This window comes from Erpetoichthys calabaricus, chromosome 1, assembly GCF_900747795.2.
Source record: "Erpetoichthys calabaricus chromosome 1, fErpCal1.3, whole genome shotgun sequence".
NCBI lineage: Eukaryota > Metazoa > Chordata > Cladistia > Polypteriformes > Polypteridae > Erpetoichthys > Erpetoichthys calabaricus.
This window is the reverse complement of record NC_041394.2, coordinates 226,203,568-226,228,827: the sequence shown is the minus strand read 5'-3', so window position 1 is coordinate 226,228,827 and position 25,260 is coordinate 226,203,568.

The window sequence follows — 25,260 nt, the reverse complement described above, 5'->3', positions numbered from 1 at the left end:
AGGCCACGCTGGTGAAAGTTACTTCGTCGGTAGGGATAAGTTTCAGCACTTGTTCATTAAGGTGTAGCGAGTCTTCTTTGTTGACGCTTAATATAGCTTGCGTACTGAGTTGTTCCAGAGTCACAGTTGAGAAACACTTTTTTAATGTCTTTTAAGCACAGGGAAAAAAATTAACATGTGAAACATCCGTAATGTAATAAGCCACCAAGAAAAGTAACATTGCAACAATGCACGCTACGATCTGATCGCTGTAAACAGAAGGGAAAACAAAATCGAGGCCGGTGCATTCTTTAACTGCCTTGTAGCGCAATGGTAGTGCTACTGTTTTGCAGTAAGGAGACTGTGGAAGATTTTGGGTTCGCTTCCCGGTTTCTCCCTGTGTGGATAGCGCTTTGAATACTGAAAACACTGGTATATCAATGTAATGAAGTATTATTACTCTTATGCGTCCAGCACTGTCTCTCTCGCGCGCCTGTATGCGTGTGTGTGTCGCTCGCTCTCTCTCGCTCGCTCGCTGCACATGTTCCTGCAGGCATACCAGTAAGTGAAGGAACTCTGGAGAGAGCAACATACAACTGTCCGTGACTGAAAACTGGTTTTGGCAGATACATGCACATCTTTTTGAAAGTGTGGCCCTGTGCCTTATCAATTGTCATCGCAAAGGCAAATCTGACAGGAAATTGTCTTCGTGTTAAAGTAAAAGGCAAATTATCTGCGACAAACAAACTGTTTTACACGCTGCATACCAACCCGTGGCGTAGTATACGCCGCATAATCATGTTTTTTAAGCAGAGGGAAAAAATGAACATTTGCAAAATCCGTAACGCCGCTTTCAGTAAGTACAATGCACACGCGTTTAATTTGTCAGCCACTTTTTGCCAGCCGTCTTTTCTGGTTTGGGCTGCTTTTGCAGGGTTACCGCTTGTGCATATTAAATCTTGAAATCCTTCGAGTAACTAATTAACTAACTAACACCCACCCACCCAGCTTGTGAGAAAAAAATGTGCCCATTCTTTCATCATTTTGTTGCAGCCTATCAAAGACTTGCTGATCATGTTTTCTAGAGTCAATATACAGTGGAACCTCGGTTCACGACCATAATTCGTTCCAAACCTCTGGTCGTAAACCGATTTGGTCGTGAACCGAAGCAATTTCCCCCATAGGATTGTATGTAAATACAATTAATCCATTCCAGACCATACGAACTGTATGTAAATATATTTTTTTAAAGATTTTTAGGCACAAATATAGTTAATCATTACACCATAGAATGCACAGTGTAATAGTAAAAACATTGAATAACACTGACACAAACACCCAGGCTCCCTGCTCAGCTGCATGCTCTCTCTCTCTCTCAGCAGAACGCGAGCCTCTCTCTCTCTCTCTCTCAGCAGCACGCGAGCCTCCCCAGCCCCCCCCCTCTCTCTCTCTCTCTCAGCAGCACGCGAGCCTCTCTCTCTCTCTCTCAGCAGCACGCGAGCCTCCCCAGTCCCCCCCCCTCTCTCTCTCTCTCTCAGCAGCACGCGAGCCTCCCCCCCTCTCTCAGCAGCACGCAAGCCTCCCCAGCCCCCCCCTCTCTCTCTCTCTCTCTCTCAGCAGCACACGAGCCTCCCCCCCCCCTCTCTCTCAGCAGCACACGAGCCCCCTCCCCCTCTGTCTCTCAGAAGCACGCGAGCCCACTCTCTCTCTGTAACATTGCAGCAGTTGTATAAACACTTTTTTTTAAAATGAGTTTTAAGCACAGGGGGAAAAAGGAACATTTGAACAAATCCGAACTTTATTTAAAAGCCAACCAAGATAGTAACATTGCAGGAGTTCACCATTTTTAATCAGGCGACTGACAGTAGTGGAGTCAGGCACAGAGAAGGTCAGCTGCTGAGAAAGCGTCTCGACTGTTGCAGGGCGGTGAAGCAGGTGAGATGCTAATGAAAAAGAGGCACAGGGCTTATTGGTTTTTAAAGACTGCTTCCTTCATTGTGTTTTAACCTCAGTTTTAAAGGATTGCGCAGCTCTCTCTGTGGCGCTGCCTGTGTGTGCGCGGCTCTCTCTCTCGGGCTGCCTGTCTGTGATTCTGTCTCTCTCTCGCGCTGCCTGTGTGTGCCTCTGTCTCTCTGTTGCGCTGCCTGTGTGTGCGTGGCTCTCTCTCTCGCGCTGCCTGTGTGTGCCTCTGTCTCTCTCTGGCGCTGCCTCTGTGTGAACCAAGGTTCCACTGAGGTTGACTAATGAAAAGTTAACGTGGCTCAGAGCTGCATGTGGACTGTGGCACAGACAAACAGAAATGACGGCATGTTTTCCGAGGCGTCGCATCCGAGTTGGTGAGCGTGGCTCTGCGAGTTGTCGTCGCATCCAAAGGTCTTAGAGTTGGTGGGCGTGGCTCCTTCCTGCGTGCGCCATGGGTGTCTTACTTGTCAGCGGCTTAGTGAATCCATGCCCCTTCCGGCGTGCTTTCCATGGTTGGCTACTTGTCTTCTGGCTTAGTGAATTATATATATAGATTGTACATACTACATCCTAGAGAACACTTCTACTGTGACACCAGTTAAATTAAGCACTGCTGTCTTTCCTTTACCATTTCCTATGTGTAGATCTGCAAGGCATTTACAAAGAATTTATTACAAGTTAATTAATATTATTATAAAGAAGTTTTACAGAACAAAATGAATACTTTAACTATGATGTGTGTAATAGTTTTCTGCTGAGAGTGTTGGAATATTGTCACAAGGGCAAAGGGGAAAAGACCCAGTAACTGAAATCTTAACCAAAACACTAGAAGATGAAACTAATGTGCAAGAAGACCAATATTTAAACAAAGAATGCTAGAAGATTTGTCTAAATACTGAAGTTTTGAAAGATTAAGTACATACCAAAGATTTTTGGTTTGAATCCACAAACTTGGACAATGCCTTGCTCACTATAGTGGCTTAAATAAAGCAACACCGATGACATCATGCAATGTGAATTTTAGGGGTATGATCTTCTTGGCAGAACACCACAACATAGCACCTGGAAAACAAAATTGTGATGCCCACAAGAAACTAATTTTGGGACACAGCAAAGCAAAAAGCTAATGATCAAATAAAACTGTTAAATCCCAACAGAAAATGAAACTGCAGAATGAAAGTGAAATTGAAATCAGCATTGTTAAGTAAAGCCCCAAGGAAAAAAATCTTGAAACAAGGAAAAAATAACAAAGATACAGAAAATCCTAAAGCTTAATGTTTTTAATGACCTTTTAATGTTTTAGAATATTCTGATTTATTTTAGTTAATTTTGGAGAATTCCCGCTGTTTATTTTGCTTGTTATACCTTTATCTCATTAAAACCATGTCAGCGTCCATGAAAAATAAAGACAACAGTATCCGTTGCAGGCCTCCAGAGGACACACTGGTGGGAAGTGTGAAAGTGGTGCATCACAGATATAAATAATAAGGGAATGCACATACTCACATAGGCACTTTGAAACAGTAAAGCTTATAGCTCTTATAGCACTGAGCTACAGCCACTTTAAAAAAATAAGTTTTGACTGGTGACAACTTTTGATTTTTGTTTATAAATTGTAATAAGACTTATTTACATCTTGGCTTAGATCTCCGGACCATTAGTTTGATTTTGGTGAAAGCCTCTTGTGACTTACTGTAACGAACATTAGAACACTCTAGACGAGAACAGGCCATTCAGCCCAACAAAGCTCACCAGTCCTATTGATGTAATTCTTCTAAAAAGACATCATGTCTAATTTTGAAGGTCCCAAAACTCCTACTGTTTACGTTCTTTGTGTAAAGGAAAAACCTCCTAATGTTTGTGCGAAATTTACCCTTAACTGTCTCCACGTGTTCTTGATGAACTCATTTTAAAATAATAGTCTTGATCCACTGTACTAATTCCCTTCATAATTTTAAACACTTCAATCATGTCGCCTCTTAATCTTCTGTTGCTTAAACTGAAACGCCTGCTCACTGAGTGACTCTTATTTTGGTTTGCCCTATAACACTTGCAGTACGCTTCATCTCTGCCGCTGAAACCCTAAAAGCCAATTTGAAAAACATAATGCACTTAAGACCAAAATGTGTTATATAGTAACAATAACATAATGCAACATAAACATGCATATATATATTCTTAAAATGGAGGAAGATGAATTGGTTTACTGTAGGTTTAAGGTTGCAGGAAGAATTCTGACAGACTGCATTTCCATGAAGAAAACAAAGCCAGTATTGCTGGTTATGTGCTAATCAGACTCTAGGTAGCTTTAATAATTAGTGCGTTTGGAAGACATTTTTTTCTTTAGGCTGTAAAATTGTGAATTTCCAGTAATTATTAAAAAATAACATATACAGTATTTGTACTGATGGTTAAATCCGACTTACTGAAACAACTACTTTTATATTTGACCTTACCTTTATGGTGCCTGGAGATAATGAAGTTTATGCCTGAAAAGGATTAGGTGCAGCAAGGTTTATATGAAATGAAAGAAGTAGAAAGACTTCTCTGATGCATACATTTCATAAATCAGAAGAAAGTGTCCTGGTCCCAAGAGGTGGTACACACATTGCTTTGCCAATTTGGAATTAACTTTGCTAAGTGTGTAAGCTGTACACCTGCACACATCTGTGTTAATAAGAGTTATAGAAAGACTAATAAGAGATACTGTTGATTAACACAAATGGGAAAACAGCATTTATTAAAAAAAAAAAAAAAATTCAATACATTTTTTAGAAAGATTAATGCAGTCAAAAAATCCTTTTAGTGTATTTTTAGGGGTTAATAGTGCTGACAATGCGATAGGGATGAATAATACAATTTACTTAGATTTTGAGAAAGCATTTGACAAAGTTCCACATGAGGGGTTGCTAATTAAATTAAAATCTGAAGGGATTTAAGAAAATATACTTAGAAGGATTGGAACTGGCTGAACGGGGAAAAACCACGTGTCTTACAGCTGAGGGTGCAAGCTATGCCTAGATGGTTTAAAAAATAGAAATGAAGTCCTTTGAGACCATTACACTTTAAGTAAGTTTGGCTTGAAACTTTTTCTAAGTTCCGCATAATTTATTTTATGTTTCCTAAAACCCCAGGAGTAAATACATTAAAAACAGTCATCCCAATTTTCATGGACTTTAGGAGTAAATCTGTATACATTATAAGCAGGAAAAGGAGGATCTAATTAAAACACAGGCTATCTTCAAACATTGTGGTTTCAAATGATGTACAGGTGATCACATGTTGTATAATAATAATGAAATGGAGGTCCTTAAGTAGTACCTTAAAGGTTAAAATTAATTTACAAAGTCCAAATTGTAGAATGTAAACATTTAACATTTTCTTTAACACATTCATTGTACTTCTTTAATGTATGCCTATTACAGGTATTAAACTATATACTTCAGACTGTCTCACTACATTTAGCCTTATCACAACTCAACTGTCAATATGCCTAAGGTGTGCAGAGAACTTGTAACACTGCAGAACATCTACATGCCTTATTACGTGGAGCTTTTGTCTCCATATAATAGGAAGAATAAAGTGACACTAGAGAAAGTCCTCAGAAGAACTGCTAGACTGATTCCTAGAATGAATAGTATGTGCTTTATACAGTATAGGCAACAAGTGAAGGAGTGGAGACTTTTTATATTAAACAAGCAGTTTGTTAATCCAGCATGGTGGTGGTGTAGATAGCATTGCTGGCATGTAGCTCCAGGAGACTGGACTTGAATCACAGCCTAATTAGTGTCTGTGTGGACACCCCATGTTCTTTCAATGGCTGGGTGATCTAGTTTCCTCCAGTATGACAAAGTTTACCTCACGTGAGAGACTTTATGTGTGTGAATGGATGTGCCCTGAAATGGACTGGTACCCATCCCTGAACTGTTTCCTGCCTTACACACGGTGATCCTGGCATATACGTACTTCAGCTTCCTGGCAACCAAAAATTAGAAAGAGTGTTTTAAGTTAATGGAAGGATGGTTGATACCAGTGATTACAATTATGCTAGTGGCAGATACTGAACAAGGGTACAAATAAATACAGGTTGAATTCAAATTTTTGATTTTTTTTTTTTTATTACGAGATGGAACAAATTAGCCAGTAGTGTATTTGGAAAGTAGATCCTAAAGAACCTTCACACTTTGACCTGATGATATGTTAAAAATTATATACTTTGCTGAATGTCTTTTCTTGTTAAAACATTTAAAAACGGAATTTTCAGGAGAACAGGTCTTTTCAGCCAAGCATAGCTCATTCATTCATATTCTCCTAAGTTTTGAGAAGTTGAGATTTGGAGCCCCTCAAAGTATTACATTCTGCTTTACCACTGGGTCTCTGTGTGAACAAAGATATTCTAACGTTTGTGCAAAGTTTACCACTGAGCATATTCTATCTGTCCTCAGGTTTATTGATGAAAAAAAGATATTTTAAAGTAACAGCAGTCATTCTTCCCACTAATTCTGCAGTCCTTATAGGATAAGATTTCTACAGACTTTCATAAAGCTTTTATGTACTTTATATGGAGACCAAAACTGTTCACAAATGTACAGGCAAGGCTTTCTGAATTCACACATCTTTGACTTTATTAGCCTTTCATGAGGTATCCTATCAACAGCTTTTCAAAAGTCAGTACTTTGCATTTGTCACTTAAATGTTTTATTGGTTCTTTACAGATTTCCAGCTTCTGGCTCATAATTTGTTATATAAATCCATGTAGCTTATTTTGATTTTCAGAGATAATTGATATAGCTGCTGTTATCTTTTCATTACCTTCATTATTTTACCTGTGATATGCATTAGACTAACTTTTCTGTAGTTAGCATAGTTATATAGTTAAATTTATAACAGTATCTTTATTAATCCACTTCCTTATACTGTTGTCTTATTTCTGATCTAGATCAGGATGTCTCTGAGGTGACAACAAATATTATTTATAGTTGTTTTTTTTTTTGTTCTGTGTCTTCTAGTTGTTTCTTCATTCCTATTGTTGCTGACCAGTAAAAACATGGTGGTTAGTGACTGCACACCCTAGTGCCCTGGGGCAGTAGTGCTTCGATGAGCCTAGAAGGAGACCATGCGCATGCTTGACACCATAGTCTGCTTTCCATAGTTTTTGTTTTGGTGTACATTTTGTGTGCTTTGAAAGCCAAGAGGTTCCCTAGTTGATTTTGTAAAGTTAAGCCCCTACCATCTCTGCGATCAGCAGGGACCTAGTATAAACCGCTGTGCGTAGAATTCACACTAAAACATGGTGTACAGACAAAAGTGTAAATGTGTGTACACACAAAAAATCCAGATGCATAAATCTGTGCGTATGCCAAGTTCCACACACTTGCCCTTTACAAATCCCAGTGAATGTGAAATTTAACACATGTGCACACGCCTACAGCCCCACCACGACTCCACCCCGAATTTTGAGCATTTTAATATGTAAATCAATATAAATACCACCTTCTGTTCAGTGTTTGGTTAAAAAAGAATGGAAAAGGCATGTAAAAAAAAGAAAAATTTCAGCAAATGTGAAGTGGAGGCAAAGAAAAACGTACTATTTGTTGGGTTATGCAATGGTGTAAGCAACAAAAGTGAGGTGGAGACACTCGAAAATTCAAGTTCATAAAGTCGCAGAGTGCCTGAAAGAAAAAAGAAGTGGTCAGATATCATAGTCGACATGAAAAGACAAGTCACAGCCCACCATCTGTTTATTCTGTTTCAGACAATATTACAAAAGCTGACCCCCTGTGTAATGCTCAGGCAATGATGGTGCTGCTGTGCCGAGCACGTCTTTGGGTGCTGGCTGCACACACACCTCTGCCTTGGAAACTGTTGAGAGGCCATCTGGATGTATGCTGATGGACACTGTTCTGGAGTCACAAAATGCAATAGTGGATGCTGTAAGAGATGTGGCCAATGAACTAGGAATATAAGGGCTGCACTATGTGATATTGACCACAAATTAAATGAATTGGTTAAAAAATAAATGCTACATCTGATTACCTGTTTTTACATTCTGCTAATTACATTCAAACAAAGCTGTAACACTGTCCAATCCGGCTGATCATTTGGTGGGTCAGGGTCATCAAAGCCCATCTCTTCAGGTACATACTTGCACATTGCAACACACTTTCTGTGCACTACAGAGCAGCACATTAATAGAGTGGAAATGCTTCCTATTTACAAAAGCAAATTAATTCTCTGAAGGTGCCTTTATAGTGTAACAACGACACCGAGTGCCACAATGGATCGATTCTCTGCTCTTTACTTTGAGGTGACTCGCTATCCTTAAAAGGACTTCTTGCCTTTTGCCTCACTAGTATGAAAAATCACCTGCAGCTGTGCAGAGCTGCCACTTTTATAGCTTCTCCAGCTATATATGATGTAATGGCAGCTCATTCTTTTGGTGATTCATCCCTAGGTGATGTAACTTGTTCAGTGCCTTTGCAATAGCAATGTGTGTGCAGTTGACCACTCCGATTATATATGGGAAACCAGATGTTGCTGAGAATTGCACTTTTATGTTTTCCAGTTCTTATTTATCTAGATGATAAGCGGATAATACCATCCTATACAGCTGGCATGGCACGACTCAGTGAAATACCTGATCGTCAGCAAGTTCTCATTAAAAAGCTCTTGTGGCTAAAAACCTGAGGGTGGACAGAACTTGTAAAGGAGCAGATTGAGCCCAATTCCACAAAGTCTGCCTTTGTAAAGCTGGCGCTAGTTCAGCACACAACTCCAAGAGGATAGCTGTTGGAAATTGAAATTGACTTAGAAGCCAGTTATCTGTAAATACGTGCTCTCTTCTAATTGTTCCATTTGTGATGTCTCCTAACTACACTAAAGCAGCCATGTTAGTTAGAATAGTTTGGCCATGCACAGTTATATTGTTACAGAATGATTACAATCAAGTGAATTAAATTTGTAAACAATATGCAGTTAATCTCAGTACATTTGATAAAACCCACATCATAGATGTGAATATAAAAATGAAAAGCAGACCACAGAAGCAATAGCACTGCTTTGACACTGTTTGCAAAAGTGCATACGTAAGGTGGGACCCTGCCGTGAAAATGTGAGTGGCTTTACGGCAAATTTAGTTTTTATACATCTCGAAGTGAGTATGGAAATGGGCGTACACAACATTTCTTTGTGTGCACACTGTTTATACATGAGGCCCCAGGTCTTCTCTATCTTATATTAAGTTGTAATTCAATGGCAGATATCCAAGATGTGTTTGTGGTTCCGTTATACCTAGATGCATGATGAAATCCTGTATTATATTAATGGACATCCCTTCATTTTTTCAACTTTCTGTGTCTTTTCTAAATAATGTGCATCTATTTTTATTATGCTCCTCCTTTTTTCTTGTAAATGCTTCTACACTACATACATAGTTAACTCCAGTACCTTTGTTTAACAATTCAGTTTAACAATAAGATTAGCCTTACTCAGAGAATGTAAGAACATTAATTGCTGTGGTTGGGATGACTCACAGTAAACTAGAAATACAGTATGTTATACAACTTTAGTTACCTGTCAAATTTACTGTAGATCAATATGAATCAGTGTTACCCTAGTTTAGTTTTTTTATGGTCCCATTTTGCTGTTAGTGTCATTTAAAAATAGCTGGTAGCATCTGTGAAGGCTTATTTGTAGTTGAAACAGATTTAAAAAACACCGTTTTGCTGTAGTGGTGTGTGATAAATAACATAATGTTGTGGCCAGGACATGCTGGAGAGCAGTGTGTTTCAGTTGTTAGGTTACATGCATGTGAAAAAATTTTCATGGAATATATATAGAACAGTGTGCTCATTCATCCATCCATCCATTTTCCAACCCGCTGAATCCGAACACAGGGTGCCAATCCCAGCCAACACAGGGCACAAGGCAGGAACCAATCCCGGGCAGGGTGCCAACCCACCGCAGCAGTGTGCTCATGTCATAGCTTATAGAGTGGACAGGTCCATGCACTTGTCAAGTCTTCTTCTTTTTTTGGCTGCTCCTGTTAGGGGTTGCCACAGCGGATCATCTTCTTCCATAAAAGCCTTTGTCACAGATTAATCAGGAAGTGTAGGCAAGTAATTTGAATTTGATGAATACTTTGGAAATGGAAAACATTCATGTCTGAGTTCAGAGTAGGAGTAACTTTGGTAATTTTCTGGAATTGATTTTTAATTATTAATTTATTGATTTAATTTTTTTTTCTTTCCTTTGTGGTTTCCTTTGTTTTCACTGTATTGATTTTGGAGTAAATGGTTGTATCTGTTATGTTTTTATTATTTGTTTAAAGGAGTAGCACACCATTGTGATGTTTTGCTTTATCAAAAATAAAATATTAAATGAATAAATAAATAATTATTAATTAAAAGAAGGATACTTTGCAGTTGATCGGCCTATCCTTTGAAAGAATCTTACTGTTGCTTGATTGTAAGCGATTCATTACTTGTCTGGGATAAGTGACTGGGCTTCGAGGCTTCTGTTTAAGCTCAGAGAGTGAAGATCTTGGTCATACTTTGAAAGACGGCAGCAGGAATTTGCACAGTTTAGAAGGAACCGTTATTACTCGCTCTTTAAAAGTCTTAAAAATGAGGAGAGAACAGGAGTTAAAGTTAAAAGGCTCCCTAGATTTTTGATGAGAATGAATAAAACTAAAGGAACTGGCAGAATGTCAACTTGATTTTGCACATGACATTTAAGTTAAGGTTGTATAGAAATATATATTTTTTTAACCCTAATTATTTATAGTGTCTTCACCTACACTTACCACTTGTTTTAAGCACAAATTATTGATCATTTGAAAAGAGCACTTTAGATTGTTTTATAAACTATTGAGATTTAACTGCAAAATAAAGTTGTTTTTTTATTTTTTATTTTTTTATTTTTTGCAATGAGGTTTTGAACAGCTCACTCAATTTCTGTGTTGCTTCAGGTGTCAGACATCCATGTTTGGCTTAACCTAAAGTTTAGAACACAGAACTATACAATGAAGTAATTGATTTTATACTTATTAGCTGTGTTGGCTGATGTTGTCTGGCTATTATCTTAAAGCTTTTCTGTAAATTTTACTTTACACTTATCTGTTTAGATTAAAAAAAAATGGAATATTCTACACTCTCTTTCAAAAGAATAATTAACAGGTTAAAGTTGACAGATCAATTGATTTGGCTCATGTATTTATTTGAAATTAAGAGATAAAAATAATTATATCCAAATTATTGATTGTTTCCAACATAACACGCCATTTTATTTAAGAATTCTTAATGTTTTGGTCATGGTCCACAATTTTTGTCCTGTGATCTTTATTGACAACATTTTTAAACTTTTGACTTTTCATAACCAGAACTTTCATTGAATTTATTTTTTGTTTTAACAATGTACAGTATGTCTTAAAATTTATTCTGAATATGTAGCCCTTAGGAGGAGAGCCTAGCGAGTTTATATTGTAGAGTTTATATTGTTAAAAAGTAAAAAGAAGCCATCCATCCATCCATTTTCCAACCCGCTGAATCCGAACACAGGGTCACGGGGGTCTGCTGGAGCCAATCCCAGCCAACACAGGGCACAAGGCAGGAACCAATCCTGGGCAGGGTGCCAACCCACTGCAGGACACACACAAACACACCCACACACCAAGCACACACTAGGGCCAATTTAGAATCGCCAATCCACCTAACCTGCATGTCTTTGGACTGTGGGAGGAAACCGGAGCGCCCGGAGGAAACCCACGCAGACACGGGGAGAACATGCAAACTCCACGCAGGGAGGACCTGGGAAGCGAACCCAGGTCCCCAGGTCTCCCAACTGCGAGGCAGCAGCGCTACCCACTGCGCCACCGTGCCGCCCTAAAAAGAAGCCAAAGACAATTAAAAAAAAACAACAATTATTGTTGTAATATGACAGCTTTGCGTCTCGGTACCAGTATCTTTCTCTTGTATGTAGAAATGTTCAGAAGTAATGTATTGCCCAGTTTTTGAAGTTAACTTACAAAGCAAATTTTGAGGACCACAATGCTTAATATAAAGTACCATGCTATTTCATCATTATCTGCAATTAAACTGATTAATTGGAAATTCTTGATTTAATTAATTATGCTTGTATAAATCTGTGAGGAAGCAGTCAGTTTAATGCTACCTGATGGATAGATTTTTCCCTTGTCAGAGGCACAAATAGAGATTCCTGTGACATTCTATACACTTATTTTGCAGATTCTGACCTTGCACCTTCTTCTTTGTCATGGCCAAATATTGAGTTAAAGGAAAATGCAGCCATTTGATATTGAAGAGTTAACAGATTGGGTTGAGAGGAGTCTGCAGTATAAATATGGATTCTCTTTTATCATATCCCATTAAGATGATGGCCTTGATGACATTTTGGTGCAGAGCTTTCACTACTAATTGTGTTACTAAAGTCTGTGAAAGGATCATTGAGACTGCAGATTTTAAAGTAATTATATTATATATACAAGAGTGCTGATTTGTTATAAGATTTAAGTCATCTGTGGGCCTTCAACTGCTTGAAGTTGTTAGCAAAGGAAGGTTTCGTCAAAGAGAAGTATCACCAGGCACACTGCGATGATGGTGTAACAGTGAGCATGCTTGACCTTGAATAAGTTAATCTGGCATTGATTTCCAGCTATCCCACTGAAAATTTTTCTTTAATTAAAAATGTCCCTCACGATTTTTCTCATGGCCCCACGCAGCACCGGGGCGAGCCAAGTTGTTTATGGATTTGTTTACTGAAATTTGGAGGTGTACATGTAATAAAATGATGGATCACACTGTATTAATTCAGTTACACTGTTCCATATGTATCCACCTAATTTCATGAAAATATGTGAAGCCTTTATTACTTGATGCCAGACCATACAAATATACAGTCATTGCCCTCACCTTTCAACTTTTTACTCACTTAACCCCTGGGATTGTACTGGATTTAAATATTTCCCTGGGTCACACCCTGCCTTATCCCTGAATAATTACAGGTTCAAGGGCTGCTGTATAAAGTTCCAGCTGGCCTGAGTCGAAGCCCATGAGACCAATTTACAGTATGAAGATGCTACATTCCAAGCTGCCCATACTATTAGAGTAATAGATCAGTCTCATTCATTGTCCTGTGGAAACCGGCATGTATTTCCACTTGTAGTGTTTTCTGCACAGCCTCGTTTTCTTTGATAGTAGAGGTTCTGTCAGCATTGATAGTGGCAGAGTTATCAGTTATCAGGAAAAATAGTCTACTTCTTCCCAGATTGCACTTCTGTTTCCATCAGCCTGATACCAATTCATCAAGCACATATTCAGAGCATGCCCACTCTTAAGGGAGCTCTTTTTCCTGCCCTGGTATCACCAATATGTGTGGTTTGTGCTAGTGCCTGCTTCTCTTTTTCTGTCTGTCAAAGACTTGCTGGTCTCAACTCTCGTAACAGGCCATCTTTGCCTGTTTGCAACACACCTGTCTACCCATTACAACATCATATAGCCAATTCTGTATATAGTCTCCCTTATCTTGAAATACTCACTTTCTATGTGAATACTGAAAAAATTCTTTCAGAAAAAAAAAAATTCACCTTCAGTAATGTGCAAATGTTGCCATTTGATCTTACAGTTTAACTGTTTCTACATTTGTTTACCTTGCTTTTTAATTACCTTACCTTATTTTATTTAACAAAGTCAAAAAGAAGTTAATATTTCCAGTTAATAAGAAACAATCAATATGTTAAATAAGCACACCCATCCCCTGCCCATCCCAATGCCATACCACCAGGAACCGTGGCAGCAGCAACCAACCACATCAACAGACATGATGAAGAAAGTACCTGTGTGACAGTGTCTGGTCGCACTTATAGATAATCTAACCTAGACACAATTAAAATATCTGACTATGCCACCCAGTTTTATTAAGAGACTGGGAACTCTTGCAGATAATAGCCCACATGTTTCTTTAAACTGGACGGTGAGACAACACACAATGAAAGACAGCAATTTCAAGAAAAGCAACAATAACTTGTATTACACCAGACAATACAAAATACACCAACAAAAAATAGGCAAGAATTAAAAAATATAAGGAGAGAAAACATTTTTGAAAAAAAAAAAAATACACAGTCCACACTAAAAGTCCGTTAAAAACATAACAGTGTATGATACAACCTTTAGGGGTGAGAAGTCCAGTTTGCATGCTGTGTACCAACTGTTCACGGAAACACTGTTTGCAAACAGAAGTTTTGCTAAAATTGTTCAATCCCTGTCAGCATCTCTTTTTTTCACTTCTGGGCTCCTTGTGCTGCTGCAATGAACTAGGTGTGTACCGCTTCTTATCCGCCATCTTTACTTGCCTTTTTGTGAGTCTTCCCTCTCTTGCTGGACCCACAACCAGCATCTTTCTGGTGAAATTGCCTCTTCCTGCCAGTAATAATTCTTTGCATTTATATAGCACTTTTCTCACTACTCAAAGCGCTCAGCAATTGCAGGTTAAGGGCCTTGCTCAAGGGCCCGCCCAACAAAGCAGAGTCCCTATTGGCATTTACGGGATTCGAACCGGCAACCCTCCGATTGCCAGTGCAGATCCCTAGCCTCAGAGCCACCATTCCGCCTACGAGTAGGTAGGTGTCGCTGTCCATGTGCCTCACATCTTGCCAGCTACGTACCTTCATCTGCCTGTGTGCGCTTATGCTCTGTGTAAGTGGTCTTGATAGTGTTCTCAGTGGACATATCCCTCTTCCACCACCCACTCCCCAGAGGTATATATCTGCTTCAGTTCCAGTCTAGATTAACATTAAGATGTTTTAAACAATGGTACATACCAGCTGGCTTTCATCAGCAGTAGTGTAAATATATTTTCATTGTTTAAACAAAACAAAAGCACTAAAAATATATATGTCCTATAGACAACCAGCAACAATACACTGTTAAAGAATTACTCAGGAAATTTGCCTTAGAGAAAAAGAAATCCACCCAGTATACAAAAATGTTCCCCTTGGACACATGCATCATAAGTCTCTGCACATAAAGGATTTTACTGTGAAGGAAGCTGATTCCCAGTTATGAATGGTTTTGCTGGATGCTCCATTAATCCGTGATGTAAACAGTTCCAAAAGGATTGGCTTGAAAAAGGTAGACAAAGAGTTCTTTAATTTAATTAGATTGGGGTTGTCCACCTAGAGGCAAGAAGAAGTTTAGCAGCTACAGTGCTGAAACATAACAATTTGTGTTAGGGCATTGGCAGAGCTAGATGACAAAGAACACAAGACAATGTAGCAATGGAAGAATAGGAACTGAAACCACTTAAGAAAGTGAGCAAGAGACTAGAGTCCAAAAAAACAGAATAGGAGGACAAAACCAGTACATATACATAAATGTGTCTGAGGCAACACTGAGGAATAAGTAACAAAGCGGATCAGGGCTAAAGCCAAAAAAAGTGGTTTGTGATATGTAAAATATAACCTATGTACAAAATTGAGTACATTGATGATCTGGGTGTCTTGTTGAAAATCTGACATTTTTAAAAACTGTTCCCTAGCAAATAGGAGAGGATAATGTGAGATCCACTGTTAGAGCTATAGGTTTATAGTAAGCCTTACATAGCAGGGATAAAGAACTATGCCAGGCTTTCTGGGAGGAGGAAAGGAACTTAGCAAAAGAAAAAAGGATGAAACTGTAAAGGAGATGTAAGGGAGATAACATGTTCCTTAAGTGCTGAATGAAACTGCAGTTAGTAGAAAAAGGCAGAATAAGGAATGTCAAAGCAAGACTGAAGATTTGGAATGATTCAAGGTCAGAATCACTGAACAGATCACCCATTGCATTGGCACCATGCTTTCTCCAAGCAGGCAGGAAGCTTGAATGACCACCTAAAAGCAATGCATTATTATTAAAGATAGGTGAGTGTATATGTCATTTGGGGATGCTTCAAAACTTTTTTTCAGTATTAAACTAAGTTTGTATAGCATGCATTATAATGGGCCCAAGGTGAGTTTGGTGATCCTGAATTTTAAATTAGCTCACACAATTGTATGTAACTTGTTGGGGAGTATAATTTCTGACTCAAGGGAAGGCCAAGCTGGAGGAATTGAGGGGCTTATCCATTGCCAAGTTGGATGTAACACATAAGTCCAGTGATGCAAATTTAAATCAGGCAATGACACTCCTACATCTCACCCATCCTGTTTCAATCAGATTCTCCTGCCATTCCAGGTAAAATTTCAGAGCACAGAAAAAACTCGGACCAAAAAAAAAAAAGAGCAGGCAAAAGAATCATGGAGCTGACAAAGTTAAACATGGGGACAACATTCATCATTACAGTGGCCAGTCACGACTGAAAAGACAATGGGAAGTTTGACCGTAAAATAGCCTCGATCCACTGTACTAATTCCCTTCATAATTTTAAACACTTCAATCATGTCACCTCTTAATCTTCTTTTGCTTAAACTGTACAGGCTTAGCTCTTTTAATCTTTCCTCATAATTCAACCCCTGGTACTCTGTATATCCAATTCATTATAATAACTATTCATTCAAAATCTGTACTAACCCCTACTGTCTCTTCTGTTTCCTTTTCTGGTATTCTGTTGGTGGTGGCGCCCTCTACCGAAAGCACCATGATGTTCCAACACTGATGGATGGATTAAAAGCCAGAAGTCTGTATGACCATCAGCATCAAGTCCTTCCGTGAGAACCCTAACTACAAAGAGGACTATTTCATTTATATTAGGTAGAATGCCCAGAGGGGACTGGGCGGTCTCGTGGCCTGGAACCCCTGCAGATTTTATTTTTTTCTCCAGCCTTCTGGAGTTTTTTTTTGTTTTTTCTGTCCACCCTGGCCATCGGACCTTACTCCTTTTCTATGTTAACTAATGTTGTCGTATTTTAATTTCTTACTTTGTCTTTTATTTTTCTTTTCTTCATTATGTAAAGCACTTTGAGCTACTTTTTGTATGAAAATGTGCTATATAAATAAATGTTGTTGTTGTTGTAGCCCTGGAATCAGCCTAGTCGCTCTTCTCTGGACCTTTTCTAGCGCTGCTATGTCCTTTTTGTAGCCGGGAGACCAAAAATGCACACAGTACTCCAGATGAATCCTCACCAGTGCTCTTCCCAAAAGGCAGAATGCCATCTATGCCCGGGATTTTGTCTTTATTTATAGTGCTCAGTGTTTCCTTTAGCTACTCCAGAGTAACGGTAGCTCCAAGTGCAATGTTTCCGCATCCAAAATACAAGGCAAATTCAGTGAATTTGAAAAAGATGAGGGAACTGAGGAGGATGGCATAAATGCTTCAGAAAATAAATTTGAGTAGTAATTGAAAAACATTTTATTTATTTGCTTGGGGCCATTCCTAATTGAACCAGATTCAGTCCAGATAGAAGGAATGTTGTGCTTTTAAATTTTTGAAACGCTACTGACCTTCCTTGACTTTTCCCCAATACCTATACTGCAAATGCCCATGTTGTTTTAAGTCTAATTCTCCATTCAGAAAAAAAGCCTTTGTTTTTTACACCAAAGACCCCCTATTACCACCACATACAACACAATTGAATGCTGCTACCCAGGTGTAAATCACTGCTGCTCTCCTCCAGCTTGCACTTGACTTTATTTGCATATCATTTTTACCTTAACAGATTCTCTTGTGCTGCTTGTATTAATAATATTAAACAATTGGTGTCCAACCGTGAATAATTGACAACTAGACAATAATCACCAAAAATATCACATGTATAATGACTCAAATTGTTTTATTATGTGTAATGAAGGTCATAGACCAATCTGTAAAATCTTTTGCAGCTCCCAATTATTTCAGTCACAGACCTCAGAAAGTAGGGGGGTGATGGCTGATACACAGAGATTGCTGATTGCTGATTGACTTCATATTACAGACAGCAGCAGCATACTGTATGTCAGTGTTATAAAGATGATTTAAATTATTCAAAATTGACTTAAAATTGTTATGAATCACTCAGAGCTACAGTACCTCATTATATTATGGACTTGAGTAAGTATTTACCGATAATAACTACCGTATATAAGATGGCATTTAGGAAAAAAACAATCAGATGATTTGATCTGGTATCAAACCATTGTGACTGTATGTGACTACATGGCAGATCTGTACTCGCTTTATTGTGCCTGATAGGTTTGCCACGATATCACAGACTCAACACACTGTTGTGTATAACTGCATAGATTATCACGAGTCACTGTAAGACATATATTAGTGCTGAAAAGTTGTTACCAGAGGCAATGCAATGCCCTTTAACTTAGTACAGGTCAAACAAACGTGATAAGTCTAGCATCAGATTCTGGATAACCATTGATGTAAATAGCAAAAATATGTGAAATACTATTCATTAATTGGTAAAAGATCACATTTGAGGAAAGACAATCTGAGAGAGTGGTGATGTTATTTAATCTTACACAGGCAAAGGCAGACATTTTATCTTTGACAATATTTTTATACCACATTCCTTGCCAAACAAGCTACTTCTGAAAAAGACAAGCCTTCTTGGTGCTGGGGCCAAAATGAGATTGGAACTACCACATTCTAGTCTTATTCCAAATATAAAGGAGTGCAAATTTCTGTCCAAGTACAATCTTTCACCAGGCTTCAGAGTGTTTCATTTTCCCCGTATGCACATTAGGGATTCTCATTACCATAATGCATTTCACTTTCATGGCAGAACTCCTTCTTTTGCAGCTGCCCACAGTGAATTGGAGTGATAGTGTGGGCCCTTATTTTATACAGGGTTAGGGCCATGTGACCAGAACTGTCTTCTCTCTTAATCCAGTTAACATCAATGGACTGGGCCAAATCGTGGCACCTTATAGCTTTATGCAGGGGAAGTCCCATTATACCCGCTCCTTAAAAGTGAATAGAACTTGTCTGTGAGGTCTATTCATATAAATTAAACTGGTACCTGACCTATGAGGTTTCTTATACAGAATAAAAACAGTCATTTGTTGCTTACACTTGTTGCTAGTTACTTTCCCTAAACATTCCCCATTAGATGCATTCCACCCCCCTTTTGAGTACATTGTGTCATTTAAGTTCCCAGTAGGCAAATTGCACCTCCTCACCTTCTGATCTATTCTTCATTTTTCAGGTGTAAACTATCTGTTGGATTTAGTAATATTTGCATTAGCTAATGTAATATTTATGCACCTATCTACAGCACAGCGCCAGCTCAAGCATTTTCCCCTTACCAGAGAAGCTCTAGTGTTGACCTTATTCCAGTTTATTTTGTGTACTCTCAACTTTCTGTTTCCTACTTTTTAACTCATTTGCTGTGCAATTTTGTATGTTATACTACCATAGACATCTGTGCCTTTTAGCACTAGGACTCATCTTCAATGGGAACTGTTTCAAAAGTTTTCTGTTGCCTGTGTAAAGAAAGCCCAGTTACTTGGTTCAAGGCAATCTTTGCAAACCGTCAAGTTGACAGTTATTTAAAATAGTCATATAACTACATTTGTAATTCATTAATCATAATATAAAGCAAAGCTGAGTGGCAGATAGGTAATGAGATCCATTGTATCCATTGTATCAGTTTGTATGTTAAAAGTGGTTGCTTTTCCAACGTTCTTCAGATCCTTCCATATCCTATCTTCATCACAGAACCTGGCATATAGATACTGTCAGAAAGGGCAGAGCCATCTTGAGAAGCTGTACACAGTGTGCATTTGTGTAAATGTGTGTGTGTGTGACTGAATAAGTGAATGAGGGCAGTTTGAGAGCAGAACCTACAAGACTCACTTCTCTGCTTAAATGTGCTGTCCTGGGTACCTGGCTACTGTGAGCCTCGGGAAGTATACTGGCTTGTTGTGACCGAGGAAGGAAATGCCCTCCAGTAAACTTCATGTGAGGGACACTGTGTTTCACGATGTAGTAGGCTACCAACATCCTTAATAATAAAATGTCATCTGAATAATGCAATGAGAAAATCAATTGAAACGAAGATCTATCAACATATTGTTATACACAACTACCAAAAAACAGTATTGAAATATAACTCCACACTAACATCAAAAGCTTAATACTGAAAGCAGAAACAAGAACGAATGTTTCAAAGTTTCCCAATTTTGTTCAATGAGCAAAATCATAAATTGTATTACACAAAAGTAATCAATGTTATTCGTGATAATGATGAACACGACAATAGCAGGTTGTGCAAGTTCGCACATAAATTAAATTGCATCACAAAAAAATCAACTACTGGGTCACTTAAAAAGGGCTCTAGCCTTCACGTCCTAAGGTGGAACTAAAACATTTGGCTACACATGTGCACAAATGAGACATGCGTGGTCGACGGGCCTACTCACACAACCTGGAAACAGGCTAGCAGCAGCAAATGCTAAAAAAAATTCACATTCCCTAAAAAGAAATTCCAAACAAGATATTGCATTGCACAAATCATGGAAAATTGGAGAAATTTGATTATGATGAGTAATTTTTGTTTGTTGAAAACATTTTAATGTTAGAATAGTGGAACAATTTAGATGAGAACAGGCCATTCAGCCCAGCAAAGCTCTCCTGTCTCATCCACTTAATTCCTTTAAAATGAAATCAAGTCTAGTTTTGAAAGTCCCTAAAATACAACTGTCTACCACACTATCTGGTGACATATTCCATTTGTTTATGGTTCTCTGTATGAAGAAACAATTCCTAATGTTTTGCAAAATTTACCCTTAACAAGTTTTCAACTGTGTCCCCGTGTTCTTAATGAACTCATTTTAAAGTAACAGTTTCAATCCAATCTTCAATACATTATATTATTGAGATGAGTTTACTACTTAATTATTGTGCAACAATGCCATCTGATTGGAGATGAGAAGCCCCAATTACTCTGAATGTTCTCTTGTACTAAATATCTACCCCAAGTGGCACATTAACATGTTGTAAGACCTGCAAAGCTGTAAGCCTCAAAAACTACATACTGTATATATTCTCGCGTTTAAGTTTTCCCGCGGATAAGTCAGGGCTTAATTTTACAGTATAATTTCCAGTATTTTAGAATGTCGGTTGTATAAGTCGAATGTGGAAAACTCACGTTATTGGTTCAAAAGATTATGATATGGTAACACCCACCTGAAAGAGTAACCACGGAGCACACTGCCTTTTTTTTCTATGTATTGTGCCTACGTGACCACACGGCAATACTCAAACTATTCCGAAGCGACGTTTGCACTGTTTTTGTGTTTTATCTACGATGGAGCATTCGATCAGAAGAAAATATGAAACTGGTTTTAAATTAAAAGTCGTTGAAATGGTGAAAGAAATTGGTAACTGTGCTTCTGCAACAAAATTCCATGTGTCTGAGAAACTGGTGTGAAATTGGAGGAAGCAAGAAGATGTAAAAAAAAAAATAATTAAGTGTTGCATTTTTGAACAGGCATCTGATTTTTTGATCGATTTTTCGGGTTTCAACACCCGACTTATATGCAAGTATACAGTATATGGTACCCATCAAGGAAACTGAGACAATCAAGGAATATTACATCCATCCCTATGTACATCCTAAAACAAATCAAGTCCTCCTCCAGACACCATATTCAGCTCCCATTGTGAACAGACTCGACCTAGCTGTAAATAATGGATTACCCATAATCTACAGGTTGAATGGAGAACACAATTCATATTCATTTTTTATTTCAATGCTTTGGATTGTGGTTATTTAATTTTGCTAAAAGTACCAAAATATGAGGGGAGTCAAGCTAAAGTTAAAAATGGGATTTATTAGAAAATGGAATGAACCTTAACATAATTGATAATGTCATTTCTCAATGTAGTCTCTGCCCTTCTCAATGCACTTGCGCCACCTGCCTAGAAGTGCCTGGATTCCAGCAGAAGAAAGGGTTTTTTTGTCTTGTTCTCGCAACCACTCGTGCACCCGAGTTATTGTCGAACACTACATGCTACAATCACTAGTACTACAGTCACTAGTGCAAGTTACACTGACTTGCTGGGGACCAATGTGAAGTCTGTTATTCGATTCAAGCAGTGGGAACTGTTGTCTTATGGAGTCCTTTTACTACAAGACAATGCCCACCCACACACTGCTAAGAACACCAAGACATGTCTGGAGAAACCGAAGTTTGAAGTATTGCCACATCCTCCTTATTCACCAGATTTGGCACTGTTTGATTTCCACCTTTTTGGACTGCTAAAAAACATCTGGATGGTCATCAATTCAAGACAGATGACGACGTGAAGAAAGCAGTGCATGTGTGGTTGCGAGGACAAGACAAAACCTTTTCTTCTGCTGGAATCCAGGCACTTCCAAGTAGGTGGCGCCTGTGCATTGAGAAGGGTGGAGACTGCACTGAGAAATGACATTATAAGTTTTGTTAAGGTTCTTTCCATTTTCTAATAAATTCCATTTTCTAACTTTAGCTTGACTCCCCCTCATATATACTACATAATAACATTCTCTGCATAATTAATGACTATATTTTGTGAGAGTAAATTACATTTTTTATGAACTGAGACATTAACTTTCAATATCTCTTAACTAAAAAATAAACATGGCTTTATGCTGAAAGGCTCAAAATCAAAAGCAGAACACAATAACTACTAAACGCCTTGGGTTCACACTCACTTGAATTCTTAATACTATAATGGAGTTGAGCCTGAAGAGGCATACTTTCAATATTAACTGGTCTTCTTTCATACAATGTATTTGTTTGTAACATAATCATGACATGAAACTCATGCATGTTTAATGAAACAAACCGATGCGTCTCACAGCCCGTGCTGCTATTTCAGGCCAGTTCACTAACACTGCACTACGTGCTCTAGTTTATATTGATTGTTCAGACTTTTAAATTTCAGACTAACTGTAAATAACAATAGTTACTTACAGAAATACACAGCATGTTCTTGACATTTTTAAGCATATTTGTCATTAATGTAATTGAAAAATCTGGTTTTAAAAATGTTTAAGAAATAATTTAATTCAGAATACAGTGTAAAGCAGAATATGTAATACCAGAAGAGGGAAGTAGAATTCCCAAAGATAATTTCTTATTTCTTTTTAAAACTATTTAATTTTCTTTGGAGACAGCAGTAGATCTGCATAAATATCATCGATTGTTTCATATGTAAAATGCAAAAGATTAATGTTTTACTAACTACTCCATAAAGTCCATTCTATATACTATGTATATACTATATATAGTATATTTTATTTTGAAACTGTTTGAAGCAGTTTGGGCAATGCTTAAGTTAAAAAAATGAGAACTCCCAATGTCCATATAAGATGATAAGTATGAAAGTGCTTCTCACTTTTCTTCTTATATAAATTTTTAGAACAATGCAGACCTCTCACACTGCATTATCATCATCTACTTACTGCTGTCCTTTCTGGGACCTTAATGGTCTATCTTGTAAGAGGTATTGGGCTACCCTGAAGAGGAGGTGCAAGACTGAGGGATATGGAGAAAGTTGATCAGAGATGGGAAAAGATGAAGAAGACTGGTCTACTCTTTGTGGTGCAGAGGTGCACTGACTAGACCCATCCCAGAACTCTGAACTTAATTCAATATATCTCAGACTTCTTTGAGAATTAATAGACATTCTAGTATAAAACACACCGAAGAACTAAATAAAATATCAGTGTATGATTTATTGACTACAGTATACTTACTGGAAGAATGAATTTGGAACATGTTCTTTTAGCAGCTTCTGAAAACGGTCTGGGCATTATCTGTTCAGCATGCTCTGTCATTCATTCTGTTATTATGTTAATGTCACTTTAATGTTTTCATCTATTTAAATAAGTAACTATTAAAAATGTACATTATATTAATCCTATTTTACCTTCATACTAATACTGTGTACCAGACACAGCTGAGTGAGTGCTTGGCAGTGAGTACAAGCTGTCTAAAATCACTGGCAACCTTAAGTTTGAGAATCACTAAGTTAATTGATTTAGTTAATTTCAATGATAAAAGTGTGGCAAAATGGCACTGGAGAGAATCTTGTGTATTAACTAGAATAAGAGGCTCACTTGATAAGGAAGAACAAAAACCTGAAGGATACTTACAATATTAGTGTTGGTGCGAACAAAAAGACACACAAGGTGCAGCAGCTCTTGAAGAGACAAAAAGAAATGTCAATGTTCCATGCATGTTTAATTTTTTGTGTTTGCTCAGACATGTCTGCACTGACTGTACAGGTGCTGTAGATGACAAACAATAACACTTCTGAAGAGCAGAAGAAACTGTTAGGCATCTGCTTTAGAAAGAAAGAATAGCCATTTGTTTTTCATAAAGGTGTAGTTGTGCATGTTTTATGTTTGATAAAGTAAATCAGTTTCTGGGAATCTGATTACATTTATAAGCCAATGAATTTAACATACACATATTTTGAATTTCATCATGACATTATAAAGAATTTCTGTGGAAGAATGTAGGTGCCCAGATTGACCTCAAAATTACATGATTTTGTCTGCATATGAGTATGGATCTGTGGATCTTCTTCTTCTTCTTCTTTCAGCTGCTCCCGTGGAAAGTAGAAATTGGCTGTTAACAAAGGTTTACAGGTAAGTTGGTGATAAGGTTGTGTTGCCAATGCTCTTCTTTAACATGAGTTGGTTAGGACCACAAACTGTTAAAGCAGTCTGTATTAGGCAACAACCAAGCACCACAGATGGTGGTTCTGTAAACCAGATTCCTGTAATATCCTTCCTTTGTTCTGAAAAAATCATCTATTAAATTGCCAACATTTACCAATCCCTGCAAACCCATTTAAATCGTATACTGTTTTGTCATACATTTGAAACTATATATATTATCTGTATTCATTATGAAATTCCTGTAATTATATAATTAATAATAATAATATATCCATAAAACTTTGAATTGCCAGCTATTCCAAAACTTAAGAGTTCTCATGTAATGCACAGCTATTGTTTTGTTCTTCATTTTGCTGAGGAGTCAGTCAGTTTGGGGCTGTACCTTGTCACCCACTCTGCACCTTCAGCTTGTGCCCTGATACTTTTAGCTTACTTCTTTGCAGGATCATCAGGGTTTGTCTATGAAGGAGGGTGCACTGTTCAAGTCTGTGTGCAGTCAATTGCTCTATCACTACCTTAGGTGGGCGGAGTGGTGGCTCTGAGGCTAAGGATCTGCACTGGTAATCGGAAGGTTGCTGGTTCAAATTCCATGAACACCAAAAGTGACTTTACTCCATTGGGCCCTTGAGCAAGGCCTTTAAACTGCAATTGGTCCATCCTGGGTATGATGTTAATCTGCATCCACCCCTGCATGTAGGCCCTCCAACCTGCAGGGAATAACT